Source organism: Coregonus lavaretus, assembly GCF_964263955.1.
Source record: "Coregonus lavaretus genome assembly, chromosome: 11".
NCBI lineage: Eukaryota > Metazoa > Chordata > Actinopteri > Salmoniformes > Salmonidae > Coregonus > Coregonus lavaretus.
In genome coordinates this window covers 33328450-33348685 of record NC_139998.1, presented here as the reverse complement: position 1 = coordinate 33348685, position 20236 = coordinate 33328450, and the positions used below count along the sequence as shown (strand labels likewise).

Sequence of the window (20236 nt, the reverse complement as noted above, 5' to 3'; positions counted from 1 at the left end):
TATGACGTCAATCGTATCTAAGGGGTGCGAGGTGAATTTGGCCAACAATCATAACTAACACCAGAAATAAAACTTGTTGCCGAGATTTAAACTCACTCATACTGTAGTTTCAATTAATTTGACTGTAGTTGCTGCCACAAGTACACTGTCAATCCCTTACAATGTAAGATCATTTGTTGCGTTACACTACCCATGTGTCAACCACTTGACTGTAGCTGCCTACCTAACAGAGGATCAGTAACATATCTAGTAGAGTTAGCGCTTTAACATTTAAAGGAGTGCTATTTTAGCACGATTTCTAATAATTATGTAGTAAGACTGAAGTTACAATGTTATTATCATTGAATATTTGGTATAAACCATAGAAAGACAGTCTGAGTAGCTATACAGCACAAATACTTGTCATAATGCAAAGTGAGTGAAGTCATGGGATATGCTATATCCAGCTCGCGAAGTGTCCTTTCCACATACTATTTCAGTTTGTAGAGTCACCTTTTAGAACTCCAGACAATATAGGTAGCCTACAATGTAGGCTAAGTTACAAACCTAAGTTTAGATATCGTTTTTTTGTAGTGATGATGAGACATGAGTGGGAGGAGGTTGATTTCTACCTCGTCTGGTATTAGTCAGATAAGGGGAGGAGTCTCTCACTGACAAGAGACTGGCTCTTCTGAGTTTGTCTGCTCCCTAAATAGCAGTTCGTGTGTAAATGTGACTGAAATACGTGTATGTCCATTGGAGCCTCTGATATAGAGTGTCTATATACAGCGAGGAACTTGGGAGACAAGGTGAGTAACAAAAATAGCAACAATATTGCACAGAGGGTCACTAGTGAGAGAGAGAGAAAGCGCAAGAGGAAGACGTAGAGTGAATTTGGGATCGAAAAGCCATCCCATACTGTAGCCTACATGTAGCGCTATGTGACTATGCCATGTCAGTTTCTGTGTCTATATTCGGGATGAAAATAGTATGAACTATTGTTTATTAGTATGCCTAATAATAGGCGACACTTATTTTAGTTATACATTGAATTTACCCTAGATGGCCGTGCGTCTTTGCTCTTATTGCTCCAATAAATAAACAGTTCAGCTTTCTTTAATTATTTGGTAGCCTACAGTAATTTGATCAACTTTATCGTAGTCTGTCAATTTCAGGATATTTCTTAGAATAATAGATTATATCAATCGTTTTGAATTACTAATGCCTAGCTATGACTTTACTATAACTTGTTTACTGATAATGTTTGTGAGCGCGCAATATCGTAGAGTTAACAGTCTCGTGGACTTTTCAGACAACGGGAGGCATGCGTTTGCTTGCACTTTTACTTGGTTTTGTATTACCTACGTTGAAATATATATTTTTTACGTTCACATCAATGCCATCACATCAGAATAGGCTACATGCCATCAGATTACTTTTCGGCTTTTTACTTTGGTTGCTCTGAAATCCTTTATAATTGTCTGTGTAGACACTAGACTAATTAAAATAACCGGCAATGTGCACTATGGCTAAAGGAGATTTAAAGATGTATGAACAACTAAAACTTGACTTTATCCATTCCATTCCATACCACTGTAAAATCGAATGCATTTTCTTAGTTGTGGACTAGAATATTTTCTTATTTTAATAGGTGCACAAAAGTAAGTAGTAGCCTAAACATGTCATAACATTGTTATAATCAAATAATAGTAGTCTATATATATACAGTGCCAGTTTATTGGTAAAGATACTTTGCATTGTTAGTCCTGAAATCTAAATGTTGCTGGTCAGCTGGTGGTGGTCATTTGTCCCATTAGAACTAGGCTACTGTTACTTCTATTGTTGCTTTTATCACTGCTATTTGCTTGGGTTGGAGCAAAATCTCCTCTGCTATGGAGAAATGTATGTTTGCCACCAATAAGATGTGATTTATGCCTATATTTGAAGCAATTTTGTTTTCAAATAGTAGGCCTACGCCATGTTCTCAGTTATAAGGGAAGATTTTGATTATATATTTTATAGTTTGAGTCTGAGGTTTTTTGTTGCCTGGGGCATATCTCCAGGAAGGATTCATCCCTCAGTCAGGAGCTGAATCAAACTTATTCTCAGTAAAGGATTAACACAAATATATACAGCAATGCTTCAATCTTTTGAATGGAAAGTCATTGCACCTGTTTTGTAGGGTTTTATTTCTAATCACAAGCCGTTTGAGAGGCAGTCTGGTCATAGTGAATAGTTAGGAGAATGACCTCAACACCAGTGTTTCTCTGCACTAATGACTGGATGGATTGAACAGATTTCCAGCTACAGTATTATGAAGGAGCCATGGTGGCATTGACTGTATTGATTTGTTTTGATCATTTATCTGCTATTTAAAATGAACATGCATAATTAACTAAAGGTTCAACATTATAACAAATTACACTTTTCTGATTCAGCATATTTGTTTTGGAAGTCCACAAGCCATATTGTACTTGTCAGTGTAAAGAGTTATGTACAATCACTCAAGAGCTTTTTCCTTAGACAAATATTACAACTCTTTTGTTTTGTAAACTCACACAAGATGGTAAAATAATAAACCTCAGGACCTTAGTTTGTTGTAGATGATTTACTGGCACAGTGAACTTCAGTATGAGGACAAAAGTTTATGGCATCTCCACTTGACTTGACCCCATTGTTTATAATTCCAGACAGATATCAGTAGAGAGTGTTCGGTTGATACTGACTGATAAATGTGTAACGTTTCCCCTGGTTTCCCCAACCATGAGGTATTCCTAGCTTGTTGATAATGAAAATAGCAAAATATTTTAAGGGATAGCCGTCTTGGCAACAATATAAAGGTATATCCCCTGTAGCTCAGTTGGTAGAGCATGGCGCTTGCAACACCAGGGTTGTGGGTTCGTTTCCCACGGGGGGCCAGTATGAAAATGTATGCACTCACTAACTGTAAGTCGCTCTGGATAAGAGCGTCTGCTAAATGACTAAAATGTAAATATCTGTGTGTATTTTTATTGAGTGTCTATTTTGGTCCCGTCTGGATTTGTTTTTCCCCCAGTCGATTACAGCCTCAGCTTATAGAAAGGTGTTTTGCTGCAGTACTATAAACTTATTTAAGAACATATGGTAAAAGAGCAATGCAATGTTTCGTTTGTTTCTCTAGTGTTATGTCAGGGTGCAGTAGATAAAGTTATTAATTGAATATTGTCTTTTTCAGTACCATATTACATAATGTGTGTGTGTTTGTGTGTTAAGGCCTAAATGTCTCTCTGTAAATTGATAGATGTGTAAATACGGTCTTTGTTGTGAGTGGAGAAAGTTGACCCAGGTAAAAGGGAGAAGTTCTGAGGTGGTGGTTGGTGTGAGGAGTGGGGGTCTGGAGTGTCTCCCACCTCGCTTCTCTTCATAGCACCAGAATATCACAGCCTAGTCTCAGCTCCTTCCAGGAGACACACAGGAGAAATGTGGAGTGTGTGGGCGAGTCGGATATGCAATTAACACTGGTTGTCAGAAAGAGAATGCTGGCATTTACACCATGCCTCTGAATTAATGAGCGAAACACTTTCTCAACTTTCCTCTCCCCCTCCCAGGACATTTTTTCCAAGGAGGAGAAAGCAGCAGGAAGCTTAACGCAAGCGAGGGAAGCATTGAAGGGAAAGGAAGAGACAGACAGTCAGACAGACAGACAGGAGCTGGAGATTCCCATAAAGAGGATATCACTGCTTTGATAGTTGGGTAAGCTACTTGTTCTTAGAAATCTTGGAATTGTTGTTGTTTACCTGTTTATTTACTCTCCTGTTTTTTTAAGAGAGTCACTTAACTTACTTAATTGTATATGCCATGGATCTCCATAGGGTTGGGCGATGTCCACCTTTGTCCTATCGTGATTATGTACTCATAAAACATTGTGATATACGATGGCATCGCCCCCTATTGGCCAGGTCAGTTGTGTGTGTGTGTGTGTGTGCCTGTGTGGCATGCACATGATGGAGTGACAGTCAACTGATGAGGAACGGGCTGTTTTACCATAGTGAGATAGGTTATAAATCATGGGCTTGATAGAAGCAAAGTGTACCGTCTTCAGAACTGGTTAATAATTGCTTTATTTGCATTTCTTAATAGGCCTATTGTTTGTTATATTTCTCATAAAGCTTTGATTGAGAATAGCATATGCATATACTTTAACTTGTCTTGAAGCTTTTATGATTGACCTAGTAGGAGGATAGGTTATTGGCCATTTGGTTTTCAACCTTGCATGCAGGGATTTTTCCCGGCCCGCATGGAAAATTTATTTCTTAATTATCTTAAACTTGATTAAACTTGTCATTTTATTTTTCTATAGTCTAATTATATTGTTTGTTCTCTCTCATTATTAGTCCCCTGGCTAACTTACGCTTTTAGGCTATTTAAATCACTTTTTGAGATGTGCTCTCTCCGACTCCATTCTTTACTGCACGGTACAAGTTCAAATAGGCTAAACCATCGTCTGTCACGATGCGATGTCGTCACCATCGGCGATGGCTGTCAATCATCGTCGATAGATGATGCTATCGTAATATCGCCCAACCCTAGATCTCCAGTAATGTTTTATGCTTTCTTTGGTCCTTTTGGTTATTCTCTTTATCTGAAGTGGGAAACATCGTTAAGACCATCTGGTTTCATGAGAGTGTCAGCTGTACATGGATTTTCTAGTGTTCACCATGTTACACTATTGTACTGTGGCACAGCACTTCCCCTCTTGTACACTTGAGAGCTGAACTGGTGTCAACTGCAGCTGACTCATCAGGTACAGTTTTATAGCAAATTACATAGCCTTTTTTGAGAGTTCTACAAAACCTACTTGTTTCGAGAGAACCAGTAGCTAACACGATTAACCTTTAAACTTCTTTAGATAGATACAATAACAAAGAAGAAAAGCAAAGAAGACAGGTTGTGTATCACACAACCTCCCAACAAAAACAAATATCAGCAAAGGTCATGAAATTGAATTTTGTAAATTATTGATGGTGTATTTTGTAAATTATTAAACATTGATGGTGTAAATTAGTAGTTGTTTCACTGTTTCTCTCTCTTTATTCACTAGTGTGACTGTGACCATATGTAGCAAGTCCTCTCTTATTCTCCAAGTTAGGTGTGAGGTCACTTTGGCAATTATGTTCAATATATTTCTCAGAGCAATAACAGGGAAAACACTATGCTTCTTCTCTATGTCCACTTTGCTTAGTTTTTTTTATTACAAAGCCCTCTGCACATGTTCTCAGCAACATGATTCATTGTTTAATGGAGCTCCATCATCAAACTGGAGATTCCAGCATTCTCCCGTGAGACCTGGAGGCAGGATGCAGAATCTTGAGCCCAGCAGATAATGATAGTTGTGTACGCTCTAGACTATTTATTCTAAAGGAAAGCTTCCTGAGTACCTTTAATAAATAAAATGGGTTATTAAGTTATTCTATTCTAGAAAGGGGCGAACCATGAATATATTGGTATTTTTTGTGTTTATTCGCTGCATTAAATCAGCTCTGACTTCCCCTTCTATCGTGTGTGGCTACTGCAATGGCTGTGAAACACAGAGGAATGCACGGTGTCCCAGCGGGGTCACCCAACCCCACAATCCAACCCAACAGAGAGCTGAGTTCCAAACCCAGAAACCCCTGGCTGCCTCCTGTCTGACCACCAGGGCACAGAGCCTCACCTTTGATGCTAAATGGGTTAGTTACCCCAGGATACCAGCCAGTGACATGTTTGACAAACACACAAAATCATCATTTAAAATGTGTATCAAAATATTTGCTCCTTGTTCATTTTTTTCTCTCCTCCAATCTCACAAAACTGAGTCTGTGTTATTGTGCAAATACGTTGTGGAGTGTGCCAAATCAAACCGTCTATCATGTTGTGAGGCTGCACAGTTGTAACTTTATTAGGCAGGCCCTTAATGTGCTGTGATGATGACTTCCAAACCATTCTTTTTATTGTATTTTTTATTTAACCTTTATTTAACTAGTCAGTTAAGAACAAATTCTTATTTACAATGATGGCCTGGGGATCAGGGGCCAGCCCTGGCACAGGCTAATATACCACATACAGTGGGGAGAACAAGTATTTGATACACTGCCGATGATTTTGCAGGTTTTCCTACTTACAAAGCATGTAGAGGTCTGTAATTTTTATCATAGGTACACTTCAACTGTGAGAGATGGAATCTAGAACAAAAATCCAGAAAATCACATTGTATGATTTTTAAGTAATTAATTTGCATTTTATTGCATGACATAAGTATTTGATCACCTACCAACCAGTAAGAATTCCGGCTCTCACAGACCTGTTAGTTTTTCTTTAAGAAGCCCTCCTGTTCTCCACTCATTACCTGTATTAACTGCACCTGTTTGAACTCGTTACCTGTATAAAAGACACCTGTCCACACACTCAATCAAACAGACTCCAACCTCTCCACAATGGCCAAGACCAGAGAGCTGTGTAAGGACATCAGGGATAAAATTGTAGACCTGCACAAGGCTGGGATGGGCTACAGGACAATAGGCAAGCAGCTTGGTGAGAAGGCAACAACTGTTTGCGCAATTATTAGAAAATGGAAGAAGTTCAAGATGACGGTCAATCACCCTCGGTCTGGGGCTCCATGCAAGATCTCACCTTGTGGGGCATCAATGATCATGAGGAAGGTGAGGGATCAGCCCAGAACTACACGGCAGGACCTGGTCAATGACCTGAAGAGAGCTGGGACCACAGTCTCAAAGAAAACCATTAGTAACACACTACGCCGTCATGGATTAAAATCCTGCAGCGCACGCAAGGTCCCCCTGCTCAAACCAGCGCATGTCCAGGCCCGTCTGAAGTTTGCCAATGACCATCTGGATGTTCCAGAGGAGGAATGGGATAAGGTCATGTGGTCTGATGAGACAAAAATAGAGCTTTTTGGTCTAAACTCCACTCGCCGTGTTTGGAGGAAGAAGAAGGATGAGTACAACCCCAAGAACACCATCCAAACCGTGAAGCATGGAGGTGGAAACATCATTCTTTGGGGATGCTTTTCTGCAAAGGGGACAGGACGACTGCACCGTATTGAGGGGAGGATGGATGGGGCCATGTATCGCGAGATCTTGGCCAAAAACCTCCTTCCCTCAGTAAGAGCATTGAAGATGGGTCGTGGCTGGGTCTTCCAGCATGACAACGACAAGAAACACACAGCTAGGGCAACTAAGGAGTGGCTCCGTAAGAAGCATCTCAAGGTCCTGGAGTGGCCTAGCCAGTCTCCAGACCTGAACCCAATAGAAAATCTTTGGAGGGAGCTGAAAGTCCGTATTGCCCAGCGACAGCCCCGAAACCTGAAGGATCTGGAGAAGGTCTGTATGGAGGAGTGGGCCAAAATCCCTGCTGCAGTGTGTGCAAACCTGGTCAAGACCTACAGGAAACGTATGATCTCTGTAATTGCAAACAAAGGTTTCTGTACCAAATATTAAGTTTTGCTTTTCTGATGTATCAAATACTTATGTCATGCAATAAAATGCAAATGAATTACTTAAAAATCATACAATGTGATTTTCTGGATTTTTGTTTTAGATTCCATCTCTCACAGTTGAAGTGTACCTATGATAAAAATTACAGACCTCTACATGTTTTGTAAGTAGGAAAACCTGCAAAATCGGCAGTGTATCAAATACTTGTTCTCCCCACTGTATACACTTTATAAATATGGCTTAATATCCTACATTGCGGTGCGGTTTCAAATAAATCATATTCAAACACTTATTATGCAGAGTTCTTTATAAAAAAAAGCCACACTCAAATATATAATTAGACATTAACATGATTTAAAATCTGAAATTAATAACGTTTTATACTAATAACGTACAGTGGTGCGACCGAGGGTCAATGTATACTTGGAAAAGCAAATGTAAAAAGCGGCATTATTTCCTATAGGCCTATTTATAATTCTCATCACATCTGCCTGCTATGTCACTGTAGTATATCAACAAAGCAACTCTGTTGACAATTAGCCCCCTATCATTCTGACCTAAATATCAATATCCTGAACTACAGTGGCTTATAAACATCTGATAGCCTGAAACACTATTTCTAACAGAAGCATGAGTGAACCACTCACTACTGCACTGTTGTCTAAGGGAGCAGCTAACAGTGACCTTTCAACTGTCCTGCCCTTGGCTGTGACCTCTGGTAGTAAGCCACCCCATACGGCCCACTCAGCACATGTGCTGCTGAGCAGGGCAGAGCGGCTTAAAGATAGACAGCTTCTTCCTGTCTTCTTTGCCTTTCCCCTGCGAGCCCTCAGTCAGACAGAGTTGTCCTTACCCCCTCAGCTCTCTCTGGCCATACTGAAGAATCAGCTGAACCAAAGTGGCAGCCTCAATCTGCAGTTAATCCTCTTTCACTACTATCATCCCTGTCTCTCTCTCCCCCTCCACTGTTTAAGTGGCCCACAAAGGGTTAAGACTGCAAGTCAACTTTGAATGTAAAAATGTTTTACTAAACAGTCTTGAGGAACTTCATAGTGTAAGTTGAGTTATCAATGGTTTATGATAACCTTTCCCTTTTAAAGCTATTAATCATCACAAGGGTAGTTTCATAAGGACATTCTGAACCATTTGTTAACAGGTATTATATGATCACAGCTGTCTCTCTATATGGCATTGATTTGGGCTATTTCCATTTGAATGTCTCCTGTAGGCTGGTTCAAAGCATTGACAGTAAATCCTACCTCTGATAAGAGCTCTCATATTTTCTTAATTTAGTCCTTTTCCATCAGATTGTCCTTTAAAAGGCTCAGCAGTAACAGAAAATAACGTATTCTACGAAGCCAAATTGACACAGGTAGGGTTTGCGAAAGGAGGGTATATTACTGGAAATGTTTGAAGTTTATCAGTAAACTACCAGAATTTTAGTAGCTTTCAGGTTTTGGGGGGAATTTGGATACTTGAGATTATCACAGATGTTCCTCTGTGTGGCCTTATCACATGTAAAATATATAAAATAATACAAAAATTTTTATGTTGTTGACAAAGCTGTAAAACATTATCCTAAATTTAAACCATTTGGGTTTAATATGAGGGTTGCATGAAATATCCTTTTACAAAGTGTTGTGTTTGAATGGCCAATGGGATTCGCCCATTGGCCATTCAAACACAACACTTTGTAAAAGGATATTTTTGGTATCTCAGATTGTTCTGGCAATTCTCTCACAGAAACTTAATTGGGAGCAAGGATGTTTGATATGCTTTCTAAATATGTATCACAAACCATTTTTTAGAAAAACATTGTTAAAAGTGGCCATTTTAGGCCCTTTTTAGACCTACAGTGCCTTCAGAAAGTATTCACTTCCCGTGACTTTTTTCACATTTTGTTGTGTTACAGCCTGAATTTAAAATGGATTAAATCTAGATTTTTTTACACTGGCCTACACACAATACCCTATAATGTCGAAGTGGAGTGATGTTTTTCGAAATTTTTACAAATTAATAAAAAATGAAAAGCTGAAATATCTTGAGTCAATAAGTATTCAACCTCTTTGTTATTGCAAGCCTAAATAAGTTCAGGAGTAAACATTTGCTTAACAAGTCACATAATAAGTTTCATGGACTCACTCTGTGTGCAATAATAGTATTTCACATTCTTTTTGAATGACTACCTAATCTCTGTACCCCACACATACAATTATCTGTAAGGTCCCTCAGTCAAGCAGTACATTTCAAACACATATTCAACAACAAAGACCAGGGAGGTTTTCCAATTCCTCGCAAAGAAGGGCACCTATTGGTAGATGGGTAAAAATAAAATAAAAAGCAGACATTGAATATCCCTTTGAGCATGGTGAAGTTATTAATTACACTTTGGATGGTGTATCAATACACTCAGTCACTACAAAGATACAGGCGTCCTTCCTAACTCAGTTGCCGGAGCGGAAGGAAATCGCTCAGGGATTTCACCATGCAATTATGCAGATAAATCAAATCTTAAGATTGTAAAAATGATTCAAAAAAGGTATGGAATACAGTTAAGGGCTTACTTGGTACATCTATCTCATCATGTCCATCTAGTGTGGAGGTTGACGGGACAACAGTAACAAAACCAGCTGATATTGCCAATCATTTTGCTAATTTTTTTAGAAAGAAAATTAATTTACTGAGCGATAATGTAAACACCCATTCTTCCAAACAAGCTATTGTCCAATGGATTGATGATCATATTATGAGCAAAAAAACCTGCTCTTTTAGTCTACAAATGGTGTCAGTAGAGGAGGTGTTAAACCTATTGAAGTCATTACCCAATGGTACATCTACAGGTTATGATCTTATGGATAATTCTTTACTTCATTATGCTGCTCCCCAGATTGCAGCTACACTGAAATGGTCATTGGAAAATGGGACATTTCCAAATGTATGGAAGCATGCTAAACTGTGTCCAATCCCAAAAGACAGCAAAGAACCCATTACTCCTGCCAATAGTCGACCAATTAGTCTACTCCCTTCACTCAGTAAGATATTGGAGGGTATTGCAAGTAGACAAATATGGGAGTACATGGAAAATAATGATCTGATCACAGCCAATCAGCATGCTTATCGCAAAAACCATTCCACTACCACTGCATTGGTTGTCATGACTGACCATTGGCTCAATGCTATGGATAATGGCAGGTTTGTGGGTGTACTATTTTTAGATTTTAGTGCAGCATTTGATTTAGTGGATCATTAAATAATTTTGACAAAATTATTGTATTATGGGTTTACGGAGGTAGCATTGAATTGGGTACAGTCATATCTAACTGACAGGAAACAGTCCACCTATATCAATGGGTCGTTTTCTTCCCGTCATGCTTTAAACTGTGGAATACCGCAGGGCAGCTGCCTTGGGCCACTTCTTTATTTAATATAGACCAACGACCTTCCTTATGCCTTATCTGAAACTCAAGCTAATATATTTGCAGATCATGTTACAATTTATACAGCAAGACAATCGGTTCAACAGGTACAGCAAGCTCTACAGATAGATCTGGGAAATATCAGGGAGTGGGTTTGCCAGAACAAACTTGTTTTGAACACCATGAAAACCAAGGTTATGTTGGTCTGTTCCACCAGGAAAAGGCCAACACAGCATGAGTACAAATTGAGGAAGTGTCAGAAACCAAACTACTTGGGGTGCAGCTAGACAACTGCTTATCATGGTCGTCTCAAATAACTCATCTATGTAAAAAAAAACTGCATGCATGATCAGAAGGATAGCTAAATAGAAGGATTACTTTTATTCTATTCCAGGTATTCCTTAAAGAGGTAGGGTTTCAAGTGTCTCCGGGAGGTGGTCAGTGACTCCGCTGTCCTGGCGTCGTGGGGGAGCTTGTTCCACCATTGGGTTGCCAGAGCAGCGAATAGCGTTGACTGGGCTGAGCGGGAACTGTGCTTCCGTAGAGGTAGGGGGGCTAGCAGGCCAGAGGTGGATGAACGTAGTGCCCTCGTTTGGGTGTAGGGTCTGATCAGAGCCTGAAGGTAAGGAGGTGCCGTTCCCCTCACAGCTCCGTAGGCAAGCACCATGGTCTTGTAGTAGATGCGAGCCTCAACTGGAAGCCAGTGGAGTGTGCGGAGGAGCAGGGTGACCGGAGAACGACAGGGTGTTGTCCAGGGTCACGCCAAGGTTCTTTGCACTCTGGGAGGAGGACACAATGGAGTTGTCAACCGTGATGGCGAGATCATGGAGCGGGCAGTCCTTCCCCGGGAGGAAGAGCAGCTCCGTCTTGCCGAGGTTCAGCTTGAGGTGGTGATCCGACATCCACACTGATATGTCTGCCAGACATGCAGAGATGCGATTCGCCACCTGGTTATCAGAAGGGGGAAAGGAGAAAATTAATTGTGTGTCGTCTGCGTAGCAATGATAGGAGAGACCATGTGAGGATATGACAGAGCCAAGTGACTTGGTGTATAGAGAGAATAGGAGAGGGCCTAGAACTGAGCCCTGGGGGACACCAGTGGTGAGAGCATGTGGTGCGGAGACAGATTCTCGCCATGCCACCTGGTGGGAGCGACCTGTCAGGTAGGACGCAATCCAAGAGTGAGCAGCGCCGGAGATGCCCAACTCGGAGAGGGTAGAGAGGAGGATCTGATGGTTCACAGTATCAAAGGCAGCAGATAAGTCTAGAAGGATAAGAGCAGAGGAGAGAGAGTTAGCTTTAGCAGTGCAGAGAGCCTCCGTGACACAGAGAAGAGCAGTCTCAGTTGAATGACCAGTCTGACTGGTTTGGATCAAGAAGGTCATTCTGAGAGAGATAGCAAGAGAGTTGGCTAGATACGGCACGCTCAAGAAAATAAAAAATACTGGTCTGTAGTTGTTGTCATCGGAGGGATCGAAAGTAGGTTTTTTGAGGAGGGGTGCAACTGTGTGTTATATGTGAAAATGTGATCGTATTATAAATTGTATTTTAATGTTTAAGGACTCTTGGAAGATTAGTCCAAATGAGGACTAAAAGAGATCCTAATCAAATAAAATCAAATCAAAACCGTGAGGCCAATGGGGACTTTAAAACATAGTTTAATGGCTGTGATAGGAGAAAACTGAGGATGGATCAACAACATTGTAGTTACTCCACAATACTAACCTAATTGACAGAGTAAAAAGAAGGAAGCCTGTACAGAATAAATCATCTTCCAAAACATTCATCCTGTTTGCAACAAGGCACTAAAGTAATACTGCAAAAAATGTGGCAAAGCAATTCACTTTTTGTCCTGAATACAAAGTGTTATGTTTGGGGAAAATCCTATACAACACATTACTGAGTACATTACTGAGTACCACTCTCCATATTTTCAAGCATAGTTGTGGCTGCATCATGTTATGGGTATGCTTGTAATCGTTAAGGACTGGGTAGTTTTTTAGGATAAAAAAGAAACGGAATGGAGCTAAGCACCAGACTTTCCACCAGACACTGGGAGATGAATTCACCTTTCAGCAGGACAATAACCTAAAACACAAGGCCAAATCTACACTGGAATTTCTTACCAAGAAGACAGGGAATGTTCTTAAGTGGCTGAGTTACGTCAAGGGTTGTGAATACTTTCTGAAGGCACTGTACATGCCTCCCGTAAGATCCTATGGCTGCGTTTAGACAGGCAGCCCAATTCTGATATTTTTTTCACTAATTGCTAAAAAAATATCTGATGTGAATAGATCTGATGTGATTAGTCAAAAGACCAATTAGTGGTAAAAAATATCAGAATTTGGCTGCCTGTCTAAACCCAGCCTATGATACGCGAACCGTACAGGATACAGACATCAAAAACGGTACTTTTGAGATATTGATATTACTATTTTCAATGTTAAATATATCAATGTGACATTTTTTCTTTCCGAATCTAGACTTACTTCATATTTTTGTATTTATTATTTATTTGTACTTACTTATTTATTATTATTATTATATTTTTTTAGGGGGTAGATCAGCTTTAATATTTCAGATAGATTTGAACTTCCGTCAATGTAATTGTCTGCATCACTTCCAATCCCCCATATGTTTTTTTCTCTCGCAAATATATATATATACATACATATATTCATATACATATATATATATATATATATACACACATACACATACATAGACATACATACACACACATATATATACATACATACAGTGCTATGAAAAAGTATTTGCCCCCTTTCTAATTTTCTCTACTTTTGCATATTTGTGATACTGAATGTTATCAGATCTTCAACCAAAACCTAATATTAGATAAAGGGAACATAAGTGAACAAATAACACAACAATTACATATTTATTTCATTAACAAAGTTATGCAACACCCAATTCCCCTGTGTGAAAAAGTAATTGCCCCCTTACACTCAATAACTGGTTGTGCCACCTTTAGCTGCAATGACTCCAACCAAATGCTTCCTGTAGTTGTTGATCAGTCTCTCACGTCGCTGTGGAGGAATTTTGGCCCACTCTTCCATGCAGAACCGCTTTAACTCAGTGACGTGTGGGTTTTCAAGCATGAACTGCTCGTTTCAAGTCCTGCCACAACATCTCAGTTGGGATTAGGTCTGGACTTTGACTAGGCCATTCCAAAACTTCTAATTTGTTGCTTTTTAGCAATTTTCATGTAGACTTGATTGTGTGTTTTGGATCATTGTCTTGCTGCATGACCCAGCTGCGCTTCAGCTTGAGCTCACAGACGGATGCAAATTAATTACTTAAAAATCATACAATGTGATTTTCTGGATTTTTGTTTTAGATTCCGTCTCTCACAGTTGAAGTGTACCTATGATAAAAATTACAGACCTCTACATGCTTTGTAAGTAGGAAAACCTGCAAAATCGGCAGTGTATCAAATACTTGTTCTCCCCACTGTATATACATACATCCATACACACATATCCTTTTTTAAATTATATTTCCCTTCATTACTTTCCAACCCCACCACCCCTTCCCCAATTGGAGTAAACTAGTGAACAACAACGCTTAGGCCTCTACTTCCAGCCCATACATACTATATACATTTTATGGACACAGTCAAATTCTACAATAATTATATTTTGTTTGTTTCTACTCCTGAACTTCCTCTGATCATTTTCATGATGTCCATCTGGTTTGCTTCTATATGCCATATTTTTCTAACTGTGCTCTTTCACAAAAGCTCTCAACCTATAACCTATATACTTATTATGGACACAGTATGCTTTACATTAGTTATCTTGTTGTTACCCAGGGGGCGGCGCACAATTGGCCCAGTGTCGTCCAGGGTAGGGGAGGGAATGGCCGGCAGGGATGTAGCTCAGTTGGTAGAGCATGGCGTTTGCAACGGCAGGGTTGTGGGTTCGATTCCCACGGGGGGCCAGTATGAAAAAAATTAGAATAATGTATGCAGTCACTAACTGTAAGTCGCTCTGGATAAGAGCGTCTGCTAAATGACTAAAATGTAAATGTTATTAGTTGTTGTTATTAGTCCCATCCTTCAGCTCCATTCAACACCTCCCATCTATCTTTTAACACCATTCATATTGGATTTCTATTTGCCATATATTTTTCAACTGTACTGTGATGTTTTACAAAAGTTCTGAACCTTTCTATTTTCAATGTTTCTACAGATCGTAAATTGAAAATAAACATTTTTGCTAAAAGTATTATTATATTATTGATCGATTGACTATGACTTTTCAGATCACCTAGTAGTGCTATCTGCAGGGTTAGCAATCCTTTAGCCATTCCTGGACCTGTGTCCAAAAACAAGCTACAAATGGACAGTTCCAAAACAAATGATCTAATGATTCTGTCTCTTCGCAGCAAAATCTGCTTCATATATGACTTACTTCATATTTTAGAGGACACTATAAGGAGTATAATGACACCAATATGTTGTCTGTATCATGTACGGTTCACAGATCAAAGGTTCCGACAGGAGGCATGTATAGGTCTAAAAATTCAAATGTAAAAAGCATGTCAAACATCCTTCCTCTCAATGAAGTTCTATGTGAGAATTGACAGAAAAATCAGAGATACCAAAAATAATTTTGGGCCATGCTGTCGTGGAATCGCCCCTAAGTGTAATTGACTAGAGCAGTTTTCATGTTGAGTCATGTTGGATCAACAGTGCACTCCAATCTTTAGATTTCTTTATTTCTGAGTGTATTTCTGACAGGCTCTCGACATATGAAAATATGGCATTCCACTATGGCATTCCTAGAAATGGTACACGTGATTAAAAAAACAGAGGGCTAAACTGACATGGTGTCATAACAAATGTGATGCACTTGTATTACATGTGAACTTTAAGGTGTACTGCTATGTTACTTAATTGGAGTAGGACAAGAACCATACTTTTAGTTTTATATAGTCACCTCTACCAAGTCAAGTTAAGTGACTTGAGTTATACTGAGGACTGACAGAAGGACTGATATAAACAGAGAAAAAAGAAGCAGTAGATGCATATTAGCTGCAGTAGAGCTTCTGAGGTTAGTGTGTTAAAGCTTCCGCTATGTAGTGGAGCAGAGGTGATGGCTACAGACAATGTCACCATGCACCTGACGGACCTCTGGTCTCTCATTATACAATACTAGTGTCACTATTGATATGTTAGCAAAACCACAGAAACATGTTGTGCATCATAAAAAAAGAGCCTTATACTACCATGTACATAGTCAAGGATGTCCATCCTGTGGTTGATTTGTTTGTTCTTTGTTGTTTGCATGATACTATAGGTGTTAGAAATTAATCTCATTTTGTTGTTGAAGATTTGTTGCATAGTAACAGCAGATAAAAAAAAAAGCAATAGCCTAACGGTTAACACTGAAATACCTACAGTATTATAGATCAGAATTGTTCTATGAATTTTCCCTTGAATTTAAGGAAGACATCACTTTGCTGAGTTGCACTTTGACTGAATTTCAATGAGACTTTGAAAAAACATAAAGGAATACATTATAATCTAATTTGCCAGATCAAAAGATTTATTGTGATGGCTAATATGCTCCGCTGTGTCACATTTAAGACACATTCGCTTTATCTTAACATAAAAAGGCTGGAGTCCCCGTGGAAGAACTTAGTTTTCTTGCAGGGTGTATGAATTGTGAGAATACTAGATATTTACAGTATGCATAGATGAGCAGTTAAAAAAATCTCAAACCTCTCTCCATCTGAATAGTATCCTGTCTTGCACTGTAAGCTCCAAGCATTTTGTACAGGCAATACAAAGTCAGGGCTACATGCTCTGGGTGTGTCTGTTTTGTTTCTAATCACTGTCACTGATAACTGTATGCTGGCAATCTGATAATGATGTTAGAGGATCAGCAGGATCACATGGTGGAATCTGTCGGCCATTCTTATAGGCACTAGCCACGGTTACAAGGTTGCGTAATATATCCCAAACCATTTGGTAGAAAACAATGGTATTTGCTCAGACATATACCCCTTGACTTTTTCCACATTTTGTTACGTTACAACCTTATTCTAAAATAGATTTTTTTCCCTCATCAACCTGTAAACAGGTTTTTAGAAAAGTTTGCTAATTTATCAAATGAAATATCACGTTTACATAAGTATTCAGACCCTTTACTCAGTACTTTGTTGAAGCACCTTTTGCAGCGATTACAGCCTCGAGTTTTCTTGGGTATGACACTACAAGCTTGGCACACCTGTATTTGGGGAGTTTCTCCCATTCTTCTCTGCAGATCCTCTCAAGCTCTGTCAGGTTGGATGGGGAGCGTCGCTGCACAGCTATTTTCAGGTCCCTTCAGAGATGTTCGATCGGGTTGAAGTCTGGGCTCTGGCTGGGCCACTCAAGGACATTCAGAGACTTGTCCCGAAGCCACTCCTGCGTTGTCTTGGCTGTGTGCTTAGGGTCATTGTCCTGTTGGAAGGTGAACCTTTGCCCCAGTCTGAGGTCCTGAGCGATCTGGAGCAGGTTTTCATCAAGGATCTCTCTGTACTTGCTCCGTTCATCTTTCCCTCGATCCTGATTAGTCTCCCTGCCGCAGAAAAACATCCCCACAGCATGGTGCAGCCACCACCATGCTTCACCGTAGGGATGGTGCGAGGTTTCCTCCAGACGTAATGCTTGGCATTCAGGCCAAGGAGTTCAATCTTAGTTTCATCAGACTAGAGAATCTAGTTTTTTACGGTCTGAGAGTCTTTAGGTGCTTTTTGGCAAACTCCAAGCGGGCTGTCATGTGCCTTTTACTGAGGAGTGGCTTCCGTCTGGCCACTCTACCATAAAGGCCTGATTGTTGGAGTGCTGCAGAGATGGTTGTCCTTCTGGAAGGTTCTCCCATCTCCACAGAGGAACTCTGGAGCTCTATCAGAGTGACCATCGGGTTCTTGGTCACCTCCCTGACTAAGGCCCTTCTCCCCCGATTGCTCAGTTTGGCCGGGCGGCCAGCTCTTGGAAGAGTCTTGGTGGTTCCAAACTTCTTCCATTTAAGAATGATGGAGGCCACTGTGTTCTTGGGGACCTTCAACGCTGCAGAGATTTTTTGGTACACCCAGATCTGTGCCTCGACACAATCCTGTCTTGGAGCTCTACGGTCAATTCCTTCGACCTCATGGCTTGGTTTTTGCTCTGACATGCACTGTCAACTGTGAGACCTTATATAGTCAGGTGTGTGCCTTTCCAAATAATGTCCAATCAATTGAATTTACCCTAGGTAGACTCCAATCAAGTTGTTGAAACATCTCAAGGATGATCAATGGAAACAGGATGCACCTGAGCTCAAATTCGAGTGTCATATCAAAGGGTCTGAATACTTATGTAAATAAGGTATTTCTGTTTTTAATATTTGTGCAAACATTTCTAAAAACCTGTTTTCACTTTGTCATTATGGGGTATTGTGTTTAGATTCATGAGATAAAAAAATTAATCATACATTTTAGAGTAAGGCTGTAACGTAACAACATTTGGAAAAAGTCAAGTGGTCTGAATACTTTCCGAATGCACTGTATACATACAAAAGTATAGAATTGAATCCTAAATCAATAATAAACAGATTTGCAGGTGTATGGTTTGTGTTTGGGGATCTGGAGGTCATAGTCCCCAGTGTGACCCCATGCAGTTGGAGGGAGAGCGGCAATGTGGGCTGGAGGAAGAGCCAGGGACCTGACTGTATCCTTGTTTTTCTGGCTGTCTGGGAAGCCCTCTGAACCTGGACAGCTGGTGGGATGTCATAATTCCCATTATCCTCCAGCACACACCAAGTTTATTGCCAGTGAAGGGAAGTGACCTAACACCCTCTTCTGGTTTGAAAGCTGGTCGGGTCCACCTCAGGACTCAGACTAGAGTTCAAAGTCCCACCATCTCTCTGCTGTGAGGGCAGTGTTTGAGCAGGATGATCAGTGTTTTGTTTCAAGCTGAGCAGGAAGCATGCATTATATCTGTCAATTTTAAGTAATTAGGGACACTACAGGTAGGGGGTTTAAGTGCACTAGGTTGTTTTGTATTCAGCAAAACATGTAGCGTTGTGTAGGAGTGTGTGTGAAGCTTACGATCTTGATCTTGATTTCAGAATGTCTTTACTCACCTTTGCTTTGACACTGTAAAATGATCTCAGGTGCAGCCCAAAAAACATTCTCCCCATTAATTTCCCCTACTATGCTCCTACGCCAGTGTAAGGAAAGAGACTTGACCCCTGCCATATGAGAATAAGTGGAAGACTGGGCAGACACGTGTCACTAATACTGGGCTGGGCATGACATCATGACCTGGCTTTTACATCCCTGGCAGCATCCAACCAGGGAAAACATTACACCACTCCTGTAGTAAAACATGTAGTCTCACAATCACAACTTAGTGCTGGGAGCAGTAATACATTACAGGTTATCACCTGGAATGGAAAAACATTTGTAGATGTTTGAAATGTTTGAGTTTGAAAGTGAGCTGTTTTGATATGGTGATTTATATTAGGGCACTCTTTGTCTTTCTCCTTCCCAAAAAATATATTGAATCCCTGTCCTGGCAGCAGTAGTTGTACCCTACTCTCCGTCTCTCCTTCTCCAGAGCCTAGCTCTGTGAAGCCTCTGTGTGAGTGTGTTGAGTCTGCCAGCTGTCTGTGCCCTCCCTCTCTCCTCCTCTCCTTCTCTCTACCAGTCCAGTCTCTCTCTGCCTGGGAGCAGACTGTGTGGCGTGCGTGCGCTGCTGATCCAGGTGAAATGGTAGACTAGACCCACTGGTCTATCAGCTGTTCTCTGGCTGTATTCGGCCAGTGTCACACTCAATGCTCCCTAGCTTGTTCCTAGTGCCCTCCCTCCCCTCGGCCCCCCTGTCACTGACCCAGCTGCCAACAGTGTTCAGACCATGCATGGGGGGAGAGGCATCCGTCACCAGCAACTGGGCCTCAGTCAGGGCCACAGGCTATCACAGAACAGTTGGGCTGAAAAGATTCCTGGAGAGGCAGGCAGCAGGGCCAGTGGGTTTAGCTCACTGTGTGTTGTGTTGTCTTGTGTTGTGTGTGTGTTGTGTGTGTGTGTGTGTGTGTGTGTGTGTGTGTGTGTGTGTGTGTGTGTGTGTGTGTGTGTGTGTGTGTGTGTGTGAGTGTACGCATGGATGTATGTTTGTTTGATTTCCTGTCAAACTACCTTATTTCTTAGTGTGGTGATCACAATCCATTTGTCCTATTGACTTTAAAAGGAATGGGTTTGATTTGGTATAATATCGACTCAGAGGACATTTAGGAAATTCCAAAAGGCTGAGCTGTGCGTGTACAAAACAAAACATGAAAATTGTGTTAAAGATAGATTGTATCAGCTTTACATTCT

At 40.4% G+C, this 20236-nt stretch overlaps 1 protein-coding gene across 3 annotated transcripts in view; it reads left to right on the top strand.

Moving 5' to 3' along the window:
* The first annotated feature begins 652 nt into the window (after nucleotides 1-652).
* Nucleotides 653-20236, top strand: part of LOC311136867 (myocyte-specific enhancer factor 2A-like) — a 120378-nt gene continuing 100794 nt past the window's right edge. For 2 of the 3 annotated variants that reach the window (XM_084171174.1, XM_084171173.1), the window contains exons 1-2: nucleotides 653-788; nucleotides 3567-3711. The gene's annotated coding sequence lies outside the window, so the exon portion shown is untranslated. The remainder of the gene's footprint in view (nucleotides 789-3566; nucleotides 3712-20236) is intronic. The other variant, XM_084171175.1, reaches the window with a different exon arrangement.